Here is a 13,780-nt window from a genome sequence, read left to right on the forward strand (position 1 = left end):
GAAAGCACTGTCTGGAAGTGCAGTGGAAGATGAGCAGAGTAAGCACAGGCATAAATGGGCTGAATGGCATCCTTGTGTAATGTTCTTATTTTTTAAAAACAGCTAGTTCAGTTATATGTGATTGTTTCATTCTCACTTATGCTTTCAGATAACTATGATTTTATTAAGTTCAGTCACAGACTGAATTGCTGACTGTGCTATTTTTGAGTAGACTGATGTAGAACTATTGCAAAAATGTGGTGACTGTGGTGTCAAGGATATTCAATGATCAGACTTTAAAGATCAGGTTGAGGGACAATCTGATCTGTTAGTTATGAAAAAGTTAACTGTATACTTAATCTTGAGTAGTGCATCTTTTCTTTTAGGTTCAGTGAATTTTCTTCTGAGAGCTACCCTTGTTGAGTAGGGTTAAACTGATTACTGGTATTTAGCCTCTGAGCTTTGTGTTTTTTCAATATATTATAGTATCTTAAGTGCCATGCATGGTTTTCTGCTCAGAAGTGAAAAGTTTTGTTTTCTGACGGCATTGGTCAGTTCTACATAATATTGATCTCTGCTTCTTTAAGAGCACCCTCTGTCATCCTTTGAGTTTTGAGTGATTCGCTGCCTACATCAAGCAGTTCACTTGGTGGGTTGGAGTTCCATTCTCTTCAGCCAATGCATGTTTTTCAAACAATGCTGTAACATTCACCCGAATATCAAGTTTGAAATAGTTGGATGATCATTAACCTATATGATCCCTGTCACATTTGCTTCAGGTGAGTCACCTATTACTCCCAGTAAAGGTTGACTTTGATCTCCCATTGGTTGAACACCACCCTATAAAGGCAAAGATTTTCCTACAATGATATCTGCAGTAAGGCATTAACTTGTTTGTCTATGTAATCATTATTAACTCTGTATTCAAAGGTTGTTTTTGACTTTTGCAGAGTCTTTGGAAATGTCCCACTTTCTTACAGAAATTGGGTTGGCAGGATTGGATGGACATTGTTTTCACTTGTGTGTTTCTCTTAATTCCACATCCAAACCTGTGTGCTTTAGCATCAAAGGGTTTGAAGACATTTTGTGATATGTCTTCATATGATATTTTTGTACATTAGGAGACTGGTGAACTGTTGAATATTTTGAGATAGAATGGCTTTCTGTTCCCATCATGTCCTTTTTTCCAGAGTGCACTATCTACCATGATCTTGAAAGTAATGAAAAGTAATTGTAATTTTAAAAAGAATCATTAAAGGGGTGAGTGTGTCACTGGCTAGGCCAGCATTTATTGTTTAGTTAAGAGTCAACCACATTGCTGTGGGCCTAGAGTCACATGTAGGCCAGACCAGATCAGACTGGCAGTTTCTTTCCCTAATGGACATCAGGTGGGTTTTTCCTGACAATTAATTTATGGTCATCATTAGTGTGGACATCATCATGGCCTTGACTCTTAAGTTCAAATTTTATTAAAAACAAATTCAACCATCTGTTGTGGCAGGATTCAAACCCAGGTCACCAGAACATTACCTGTGTCTCTGGATTAACAGTCCAATGATAATACCGCCAGGCCATCCCCTCTCCTTGTTCTTATAATATTATCAAATGAGTTTGTCACTTCTCTTACTGTTGTTTTAAAACATGAACTGTTGTTGGATCTACATGTTCACTTATTCTTTGCCGGGCTGCTTTGACAATCCTAAATAGTAAATAAATAAATCCTAAATAAATTCTGTTTTGCATGAATTGTCTTTTCCATATAATCCAGTTTAATATCCTGTCTGAGGTAGTTGTGATTTTAAATCTGCTAAGAAGTGTAGTATTTTTCCCATTGACGTTGTAGTTAATTGCCGCTGCTGCTCTTATTTAAGTTATTTATTGAAAAATGTTGCAATTGTTAAATATATTCTGTAAATGTGACTAGGTTTGCAGTTCAGGGTTTTAAATTACACAATCACTTCAAATGTATTAAATGTTGAGTCTTCCCAAGCAAGCTTTGTTTAAAAGTTTAATTTATGGGGGATCCAAGATGGCGACGACCCAGCAAGTCTGAGTCTATATTGCTCCTCCCAAGACTTGGGCAAAATGGGCCACCCGCCTCCTCCACACTCACCAAATCACTTAAAATAGTTTTTACTTAATGTAATTAGTTGCTTTGTACTGAATTTAAACAATCTAATCTCCTGTAAAAATGACTAAAGGGAAGGGAGTCTGCAGTTCTCAGCAAGCAGGAACCCCTCCCCCACCCTCTCCAGCTGCAGCAGAGGCGTCCACAGCCGCCCCGGGGCCTTACCTACGGTGGCGAGCCTCATGGAAATAATCTCCAAACTTGACGCGAAGATCGACGCCTTCATTGAAGAGTCCCGGAGCCGATGGAATTTACTCTTGGCCGCGTTACAAAAGCACGACCGAGACATCGAAGAAATCAAGCGCCGAGTCGGAGGGGTGGAGCTAAAGACCGCGACCTCCGAGGCCATAGCAGAATCGGCCGTGGATCGGGTCCGGACTCTCGAGCAGTGAGTCCGGACTTTAGAGAACCACATTGACGACCTCGAGAATCGAGGTAGTCGAAAAACTATTCGTTTGCTGGGTCTTCCCAAACGTGAAGAGGAAGGCCAGCTTACAGCGTTTCTCGAACAGTGGCTTCCACAGCTTTTAAATCTAGAGGGTGGATCAGGCCAGGTAAGGGTGGAATGGGCCTACCGGGTCGCAATACGCGGGCCCGGCTCGAACCAGCGCCCCCGCCCAGTCCTGTTCCGGCTGCAGAGCTGTAAGGAGAGGCAGATACTCTTAGAAGTTTCCAGAAATCTTGGGAAATATCCCAAAGCTATGATTTATAAAGGATACAAGATTATGTTATTCCAGGACTTTTCTCCAGCTGTGGTCCGAAAGAAGAAGGCGTTTGACAAAGCGAAGAAGTGTTTAAGGGACTTAAATATTCAGTACTCCTTGCGCTACCCAGCGACGCTACGCTTTAACCATGAAGGTAAAAACAATGACTGCAGATGCTGGAAACCAGATTCTGGATTAGTGGTGCTGGAAGAGCAGTTCAGGCAGCATCCAAGGAGCAGTAAAATCAACGTTTCGGGCAAAAGCCCTTCATCAGGAATAAAGCTTGTAGAGAGAGGAGGAAAACTTCTTCAAGGCAAGCATCCTTGCAAGAGGATTCGCAGTAGGGTTAAAATCAACAAGGTAAAAACAATGACTGCAGATGCTGGAAACCAGATTCTGGCTTTATTCCTGATGAAGGGCTTTTGCCTGAAACATCGATTTTACTGCTCCTTGGATGCTGCCTGAACTGCTGTGCTCTTCCAGCACCACTAATTCAGAACTTAACCATGAAGGGTCCATCTACAACTTTGGATCGCCGGTGAAGGCCAAGGAATTTTTGGACTCTCTTAGATAAATTGTAAGAGTTAATTGATGTTGTTTTGTTCCCCCCCCCCCCCCCCCAAGTTTACATCCTTTTTTTTATATTAATCCCTTTCATTACCTTACTGTTTAATATTATCTTCGGGGGTGGGGAGAGAGGTTTATTTATTTGTTCTCTACTTAGCGATTTTCTTTCCCCTTTTTTTATATATATAGGCCGGGGGGTCTAGTTAACGTAGGTGGGGGAAGGTGGTTACCTTATCCTGTTTTATCTCTGTCTTTAGGAGCGGGGTTGTTTTCGCCTGTTATTTTGTATTACTATATTTAATTATTACTTGTTGAGACTGTGTAATTTTATAGTTATATATGTTTATACTTGGTATTAACATTACCAAATATATCCAGGTGTTGGTGTGGGTGGGGGGGGGAGGGGTAGGGTGCTCACTGTTAACTCTAGCTCTGTAGTATATTTGAATTTTCTTCATCCTATCATAGAGTGTCTGGGTCAAGGGTGGGCACTGGTTGGGAGAGGATATGATGGGCTTTTGGAAAGGAAGTGATGCCCCGTGGGAACAAGGGGGAAAATCTCCATTTAAATACGTTTTTTAAAATTTAGAAATAGTTTTTTTATAATATTGATGTGAGTGTATTAAAGAGCCTTTATTTTTGTGAATTTTATATGCTCTATGCTCGGGATGTTCTGGATAGGGTTTCCCCTCCCGAGGGGTCTCGGATTTGACCGGACGATTATGGTTGATCAGTCGGTTTAGTGGTGCACCTGGAATGTCAAGAGGAGTAATTCACCAGTCAAAAAGGAAGAAAATATTATCAAACCTCAAGAAAGAAAAGGTTGATATAGCTCTCCTACAGGAGACGCACTTATTGGATAAAGAACACTTGAAATTATGACAGGGTGGATTTGATCAGGCCTTCTTTTCTTCCTTCAGCTCAAAAAGCAAGGGAGTTGTTACCCTTATTCGGAAGAATTTCCCTTTCGAAATCCTAAACTAGATAAAAGACGAACCTGGACAATATATTCTGATTAAAGCCCTTATAAATGGAGAGGAATATGGGATTTTAAATCTGTATTGTCCCCCAGCACATCCTTTGAAATTTATAACGGAAGCCTTCTCAAAATTGATGGGCTCTCGGTGCTCGTCATACAATTATAGGGGGAGATTTTAATTGTATTATGGATCAGGAAATAGATAGGATTCCCAAGAGTACTGCAGGAGTATCTCCCAGATCCAGACAATTAGTGGATTTGAACAAAGAATTAGGATTAGTAACGTATGGAGATGCCTTCATCCACAGGGCAGAGATTTTTCTTTTTACCCCAATCCACATAAATGCCATACCAGAATTGATATGTTTTTTGCTCTCTTGATTTTTAAAAATTCCATATCATCCTGTAAAATAGGCTGAATAGCAATTTCTGATCATGCTGCTGTATATATGAAAATCAAGGCGAGGAACAATGAGACATCCCCCCGACATTGGCGTATGGATTCCTTCCTGATGAAAGACAGTAAATTTGTAAAGTACCTCTCTCAAGAATTTAAAACTTTTTTTAGAAATTAATTCAGGTACGGCTAGCAAACCATCAATGATGTGGGAGACCATCAAAGCTTACACACGAGGTTTGATCATTTCATACTCAGCGACCCAGAAAAAATTAAAGGGAGAACAACAGTGTCTGCTCGAAGCTCGCTTAAAAGCGGCTGAAACAGCATATGCTGACAGACCTTCTATTATTAAAGTACAAAGGATTACGGCCCTTAGGACAGCTCTGAATACCACACTTACCCAAACGGCTAAGAGGGAAATATTATTTGCAAAACAAAGGTTATATGAATTTGGCGATAAACCTGGTAGATACTTAGCATTTCTCACAAAGAAATAAAAGGCCTCTCAAACTATCACGTCTATCAAGGAAAGTGCGGGTATTTTGACTCATGATCATAAAAGGATTAACGCAATCTTTAGAAAATTTTATTCTGATTGATATAAATCGCAGGATTACGAAGATAGAGCTAGGAGGATGCAGTCATTTTTTGAAAACCTGACCTTTCTGGACCTAACTCCGGAACAGGTAACGGTCTTGAATGGTCCCCTAACAATCCAAGAAATACTTGATGCAATCAGGCAACTTCAGAGCGGTAAGGCACCTGGCCCAGATGGCTTTCAAGCTGAATTCTATATAGAGTTTACAGGAATATTGGCTGGTCCACTTATGGACATGTATAACTACTCATACAGTCAGGGCTGTCTCCCGCCTTCGCTGAAAGAGGCGACTATCTCTCTTATTCTCAAAAAAGGTAAGGACCCAGAAGATTGTGTGTCATACAGACCAATATCCTTGCTAAATGTAGATTTTAAAATCCTCTCTAAAACGTTAGCATTGAGGCTAGAAAGGGTATTGCCACACATCATAAAGGAGGATCAGACGGGGTTTATTAAGGGCTGTAGATCATCCAATAATGTTAGAAGGGTTTTGAATGTGATTCAAGCCTGCCATCAGGGAAAGATACCAGGAGTAGTACTCTCATTAGACACGGAAAAGGCATTTGACAGTGTTGAATGGTCATATCTGTTTTACACATTGGAAAGGTTTGGCGATGGAAAGGTGTTTACCAAATGGGTCTCAACACTGTATAGTGATCCCAAAGCAGTTGTGATTACCAATGGATTAGGCTCGGATAGCTTCAGTGTGGGTAGGGGCTGCCGTCAGGGATGTCCTCTTTTGCCATTGCTATTTATGCTAATAATTGAGCCACTAGCAGAAGCTATACGTGTTGACCCTAATATTACGGCTGTGAAGATTGGTACAGGTAAATATAAAATTACCTTTTATGCAGATGATGTTCTTCTATTTCTCAGTAATCCTTTGATGTCCGTGCCTCGCTTAATCCAAGTTATTAATACATTTAGTGTATTTTCAGGCTATAAAATTAATTTTTCAAAATTGGAGGCTATGCCAATGGGTGGCCTTGCTAGTATATCCCACTTATTGGACGGATCCCACTTTCCCTTTCGGTGGTCCCTGGAGGGTTTTTTATATTTGGGCATTTTTATTACCCCAGTATTTGATCAGTTATACAAGGCTAACTTTGTGCATTTACTGGAAAGGATAAGGCAGGACCTCCAGTGATGGGGAGACCTTCCAATTTCATGGCTGGGTAGAATAGCACTAATTAAAATGAATGTCCTGCCCCGTCTCCTATACTCTATGAGAATGTTTCCGGTGATGCTGCCGAGGCTGGCACTACGTACATTATATGGCTGGTTGGGTTCCTTTATCTGGAATCATAGACGGCCCCTCATTAAGCTGAAGAAGCTACAGCTTCCACAGGCAAGGGGAGAACTGAATTTCCCAGATTTTCGGAAATATCAGTTAAGTTCCCTATTAAGTTACATAGCCGATTGGGTCTTGTCTGACCTGCAATCAATCTGGCTGGACATCGAGGCTTCTCAAGTAAAATGCCCACTTATTAACCTCTTGATTTCAGACAAGAGGAAAATCATCAAGGATCAATGTAAAAACCCTATAATACTAAATACAATTAAAGCTTGGAATATAATGCGGCAAAATGAGGGCAACTCACATAAAACATCCCCCTATGCCCCGATAGTGGAAGCATGGGGATTTCAACCGGGGCTTACAGATGCCACTTTTAAACTCTGGAGATCCAGGAGTATTTCCTGTTTAGGGGATCTGTTTAAAGAAAGGGTCCTGATGTCTTTTGAACAGCTGCATCAGAAATTTGGATTACAGAATGATGATCTCTTTCGATACTTCCAAATTTGAGATTACATACAGAAGAAGACTACGCTATTAGATAGTCTTTATAAATCAGATAGAGAACGTAGAGTGTTATGGCCAATGGAGGTATCTTCGGTCAGCACTATTTATCATTTATTACATGTTGAAGTATCGGGAGATATGGACAATCTGCTTAAAATTTAGGATCAGGATTTGGGACTGGAAATATCTATAGAAATGTGGAATGACATTTGGGAAAATGCCAGAAGAATCACCATCTGCAACAGAACTCAGGCCATTCAGTTGAATATACTTCATAGGGCCCATATGGCACCAGATCGATTGGCACAATTTAAGGCAGGAACATCTCCAATGTGTCCCAAATGCAAAATAGAGGTGGGCACTCTTGTACGTTGCTTATGGACCTGCCATAAGATCCTTAGATATTGGATTAAAGTAGCAAGTGCTCTGACAGAAATCTTAGGAACGGAAATTAGAGTGGACCCTGTATCTCTCCTTTTGGGATTTTCAAACTTACCCTCCCTGGATATGCACGGGAAGAGGTTATTTTCTATTCTCCCTTTCTGTGCAAGGAAAAATATTTTGGTAAACTGGGTGGCTGAGGACCCCCCTGGACTTTCAAATTGGCACAGAATGATCATGGAATGTATTCCCCTTGACTTCCTTACAAATATGGTGCACCAAAAGACCGAATTGTTCCATAAAATATGTCAGCCCTTCTTGAATTACACAAATACAGATATTTCGGCCATCCTAACAAGGGCTTTTATTTAATTGAGATGGTGAACCTGGCTGGTCCGAGGCCCCTTGGGAGAGGAATCCCACACGAATACGGGTTTTGTTATGATTTGATGTTAACACACTCTGAGCATGTATCTCACTACTCAATTTCTGTGTTTTTTTCCCCCTGAATAATGTAAGAGACTTAATTATACACTCTGGTTAGTTGTAGGTTAGATTAGTAGTTAGTTGAGTTTAGTTTTTCTTCTCTCGGTATCTCTTTTTTCTGTTTGATAGATTTTGGTTATTATTTATTTAAGATTTAATTATATATTAATGTTTATACTTGGGATTTTTTTTATTTGTAAACTTGTAAAAATATGTTAAATTTTCAATAAAAATATCTATTAAAAAAAGTTTAATTTATCTTTCACAAAGTGAATTCTATGAATATTTGTCAGAAATAAGTTTTGTTGTTTTAGTAAACGCTTTTTCCTTCTATCTTTTCATTTTCCTTTTCAGAAATTTTCTGTAATTTCAACTTTAAAAAATGCTGAATGTTTCAGAGTTATATTAGATTCCCTACAGTGTGGAAACAGGCCCTTCAGCCCAACCAGTCCACACCAACCCTCTGAAGAGTAACCCACCCAGACCCGTTTTCCTTTGACTAATGCACCTAACACTGCGGGCAATTTAACATGGCCAATTCACCTGAGCTGCAGGTCTTTAGATTGTGGGAGCACCTGGAGGAAACCCTCGCAGATATGAGGAGAATGTGTAAATTCCACATAGTTGCCCAAAGCTGGAATTGAACCTGCGACCCTGGCACTGGGAGGCAGCAGTGCTAACCACTGAGCCACCATGCCCTCCTATTCCTTTTGGAGGAATAATGGCTTTCAAATGTTTAAAGATAACTGAAATGCTTTAATTGAAGAAGTGCTGTAATTTTTCCCCAAGATGGAGCAAGACCGAACATCTGCTCTGTTTTCCTTTCTGGGTAATATGGACAATTCACACCCTTTCAACTTTCTTCAGGTATGCACACCATTTTAAGTTGAGAGAAAAAAAATGATTATGTTCTGTTATTGAGTCTTTAAGAATATTTTAATTGAAAAACAAAAATTATTTTACCACTCAAAATTATTTTCATAAACCTATCTTCTGCCTTCAACTACTTCACTCTAATCAGTGAATTTAATGATTCTTTTAAACATTGCCAATTTAATGATTCTTTTAATTTTTGGAAAATTGAATGTGCGTTTTATTTTGCAGCTTTTCCTGAAGATTTCAAGTGATTTTAACACTGCTAGTTTATTAAATAAAGTACTTTAGGCCTTCGCTTCTAATCCTAGAGTTTTCCCTTACGTGTAAACATTTTCAACCTGCCTCTTAAGAATTTAAATTATTTTGGATGTTTGATATTTTTCCTGGGTTTATTATTTGAACTTTTATTACAGTCACTCTAATAAGACTTTCAGTGATCTACACAAATGTTTTCACTACCCCTGGAGCCTTTGAACTTTTACAGGCACACTGAGTACTGGTACCTGTCTGCAGTGTTTGTTAACTGCTGACTACCACATTCACAGAATCTGTCAGATTCTGGGCTTTTGAGGTCCTGAATATTTAAAGATACAATAACAGTTTTTTGCTGTAATGTTTTCTTCTTTGTTCTCCTTGGATATCTGTAGTTTTAGGAGAGCTGAAGATTTGTTCACGACCACTCATGCATGAGAGATACTACCACAGTCACCATCTTATTGTGGACAGAATTGGTCCTTAGAAGGACCACCTTGGCTAGGGGAGCAGCATGTCCTGGAGCACAAGTGCCATTGCTGTTTGTTGTCAAAATCCATTTCCTTTGCAGTATCCAGTGCTTTCAACCTCTTTATCCTGCCCAATGATGTAAGATGTGGCAACCTCCAAACATCACTCATCTGTCACAAGCAATTGAATCTTTGACTGCAGAGGGAGTTACAATGAAATGACGATAGAGTTAGTTAAAGTGGACTAGGTGGATAGATTAGCAGGAAAGACATTAAGCAAGCAATAAGCAGACATGTGCAGAGGTAATTCATGACTCTCAACAAAAATACAACATAGTAAGGAGGAAGGATTCTAAAAGAATGGCTAACCAAGGAAGTTAATGAGAGTATTAAGTTGAACCAAAAGCATGTAAGGAAGCGATTACTGGGATAAATTCAGAATTCAGCAAAGGAGCTCTTTGTCCACTCAGAACAGTGTGCTTGTTGGGTTGCCTTGGGCAGCTTCATTCCCAGCAATCTTTCTTCTTGTTGTTAGTCTAAGTTACTGATGTCAAATGGGTAAGGATGCTCAGACAAAACCTGTGGCAGAAGAAGGAGCTTACTCTTGATAAAACAGAACAGATTATATTTCATTTGAAGGTCACGATAATCTTTCATGTGACGGGAGGCTGAATTTAAGAGAAAACATACATTACAGCTTAGTTAAATGCTAACTATTCAAACAATGCTTCTTAAATATTTTATCCTCATGTGATCCAAATTTGAAGCTTGGGAACTGACCCATTGCCTCAGTCAGCTGTGGGAAGGAGAGGTGAAGGCCTATTAAGGCAAGATGTGCGGGAGGGGCATTTACTGTCCAGGGGATAGCTTTGGGTCCCGATCCCCACTTTTGGAGCTCTGTCTTAGAACAACTTTAAGTCGAGAGTGTAGTGCTGGAAAAACACAGCAGGTCAGGCAGCATCCGAGGAGCAGGAGAATCGATGTTTTGGGCATAAGCCCTTCATCAGGAATGGCTTATGCCTCGAAACGTCAATTCTCCTGCACCTCAGATGCTGCCTGACCTACTATGCTTTTCCAGCATCACACTCTCGACTCTGATCTCCAGCATCTGCAGTCCTCACTTTCTCCTTATAAGTAAGGAACTGGTAACTGGGAAGCTCCTACAAGGAGCAGTCCTTTATATCCTGATGGGTGCGGCTAATCTTGTAATGTCATTTAACATTTTTAAATATTAACTGACTTATCCAATAAAGAAGCGGGCTCTTGTGGTGCAGTGGTAGTGACCCTACCTTTTAGCCAGTTGGCCTGAGTTCAAGTCTCATCAGTTCTGGAGGTGTGTCTCTGAACAGCTTGATTACAACATCTCTACAACACAGAGAATCTGAATGTTTAATTGGAGAGAATGCTTGTTGGAGATGACTCAACACCCCAAACCCTTAAGCACAAACAAGCAGTTACAAATAATTATTTCATTGAACTGACCATAGTAAGCAGCTGGCAGTCAACTCTTTGTGCTGTTCACTAGCTTTGAGGCAGAAGCTAAGGTTAGACTCAAAGGCTGTAATAACGTCAGGAGCTGAGTGGCCTTGGCGGAACCCAAACTGGGCGTCACTGAGCAGGTTATTGCTGAGGACATGCTGCTTGATAGCACTGTTAATGACACCTTCCATCTCTTTACTGATGATTGAGAGTAGACTGATGATGTGGTAATTGGTTGGGTTGGATTTATCCTGCTTTTTTTTTAGAAACATACATCGGCAATTTTCCACATTGTTGGGGACACACCAGGGTATTGCAGCTGTACTAGACCGGTTTGGCTAGGGAAGCAGCACGTTCTGGAGCATAAATTTTCATACCATTGCTGTTTGTTGTCAAAATCCATTTCCTTTGCAGTATCCAGTGCTTTCACCCTCTTTATCCTGCCCAACGATGTAAGATGTTGGGAAACTCCAAACATCACTCATCTGTCACAAGCAATTGAATCTTTGACTGCAGAGGGAATTACAATGAAATGAGGATAGAGTTGGCTAAAGTGGACTAGGTGGATAGATTAGCAGGAAAGACATTAAGCAAGCAATAGCAGACATGTACAGAGGTAATTCATGACTCTCAACAAAAATACAACATAGTAAGGAGGAAGGATTCTAAAAGAATGGCTAACCAAGGAAGTTAATGAGAGTATTAAGTTGAACCAAAAGCATATAAGACAGGAAAGATCAGAGATAGTTCTGAAGACTGGGATAAATTCAGAACTCAGCAAAGAAGCTCTAAAAAGATAAACAAAGAGGGAAATAAATTACGAGGGCAAACTAGCGAGGGATATAAAAACTGACAATAAGAGGTTCTTTTAATACATAAAAAGAAAGAGAAAGGTCAAAGTGAACATAGGCCCCTTAGAAAATTATTCTGAGGAGATAGTTATGAGGACTAAAAATATGGCAAAGGAATTAAACAGACATCAGACTTTATGGTGGAAGGTACTTTCAGCATCCTATTAATGCTAAAGAATATAGAGGAGGAATTAGGTTCCATCCCCCTCACTGGAGAATTATTTTTAGACAAACTAATAGGGTTAAAGGCAGATATGTCCCCTGACCCTGGTGGCTTGTATCCTAGGATCCTAAAAGAAGTAGCTAGAGATAGTGGATGCACTGGTTATAATTTTCCAAAAATCCTTAGATTCTGGAAAAGTACCAGAGAATTAAACCTACCAATGTAACTCCCCTGTTCAAAAAGGGAAAGAGGCAAAAAATGGGTACCTCACAGCTGATTAGCTTATTATCTATTGTTGGAATCAATAATTAAGGAATAATCCCAGAATATTTGAAAATTAATAACCTTACCAAGTAGTGTCAGCACGGCTTCATGAAAGGGAAATTGTGTCTGACTCATTTATGAGAATTTATTGAGGATCTCAAAAAAGGGTGGAACTCATTGCCCTGCAGTGCTGTGGAGGCCAAGTCATAGAGTCATAAAGATGTACAGCACAAAAACAGCACGGTCCAACTCGTCCATGCCGACCAGATAACCCAACCCAATCTAGTCCCATTTTCCAGCACCTGCCCATATCCCTCCGAACCCTTCCTATTCATATACCCATCCAGGTACCTTTTAAATGTTACAATTGTACCAGCCTCCATCACTTCCTCTTGCAGCGCAATGCATGCACCACCCTCTGTGTGAAAAAGTTGCCCCTTAGTTCTCTTTTATATCTTTCCTCCTCACCCTAAACCTATGCCGTCTAGTTCTGGACTCCCTGACCCCAGGGAAAAGACTTTGCCTATTTATTCTGTCCATGCCCCTCATGATTTTATAAACCTCTATAAGGTCACCCCTCAGCCTCCAACACTCCAGGGAAAACAGCCCCAGCCTGTTCAGCCTCTCCCTATAGCTCAAATCCTCCAACCCTGACAACATCCTTGTAAATCTTTTCTGAACCCTTTCAAGTTTCACAACATCTTTCCGATAGGAAGGAGAGCAGAATTGCACGCAATATTCCAACAGTGGCCTAACCAATGTCCTGTACAACCGAAACGTGACCTCCCAACTCCTGTGCTCAATACTCTGACCAAGAAAGGAAAGCATACCAAACGCCTTCATCACTATACTATATGCCTGCGACTCCACTTTCAAGGAGCTATGAACCTGCACTCCAAGGTCTCTTTGTTCAGCAACACTCAAGTTGTATAAGTCCTGCTAAGATTTGCTTTTCCAAAATGCAGCACCTCGCATTTATCTAAATTAAACTCCATCTGTCACTTCTCAGCCCATTGGCCCATCTGATCAAGATCCCATTGTAATCTGAGGTAACCCTCTTCGCTGTCCATTACACCTCCAATTTTGGTGTCATCTGCAAACTTACTAACCATGCCTCTTATGCTCGCATCCAAATCATTTATTTAAATGATGAAAAGTAGTGGACTCAGCACGGAAACTTGTGGCACTCCACTGGTCACAGGACTCCAGTCTAAAAAGCAACCCTCTAACACCATCCTCTGTTTTCTACCTTTGAGCCAGTTCTGAGTCCAAATGGCTAGTTCTCTCTGTATTCCATGAGATCTAACCTTGCTAACCAGTCTCCCATGAAAAATCTTGTCGAACATCTTACTGAAGTCCATATACATATCTACCATTTTGCCCTCATCAATTCTCTTTGTAA

The 13,780-nt window shown here is 40.3% G+C and overlaps 1 protein-coding gene across 1 annotated transcript in view; it reads left to right on the plus strand.

The window, feature by feature from the left end:
• The window catches only part of LOC122562686 (N-acetyllactosaminide beta-1,3-N-acetylglucosaminyltransferase 4-like), a 33,592-nt gene continuing 19,812 nt past the window's right edge, over window positions 1-13,780 (plus strand). The window contains exon 1 of the mRNA XM_088000311.1: window positions 1-38. The gene's annotated coding sequence lies outside the window, so the exon portion shown is untranslated. The remainder of the gene's footprint in view (window positions 39-13,780) is intronic.

This window comes from Chiloscyllium plagiosum, unplaced genomic scaffold (assembly GCF_037043375.1).
Source record: "Chiloscyllium plagiosum isolate Xiang-an unplaced genomic scaffold, Cpla_swu_hap1 HiC_scaffold_24, whole genome shotgun sequence".
Taxonomy (NCBI): Eukaryota; Metazoa; Chordata; class Chondrichthyes; order Orectolobiformes; family Hemiscylliidae; genus Chiloscyllium; species Chiloscyllium plagiosum.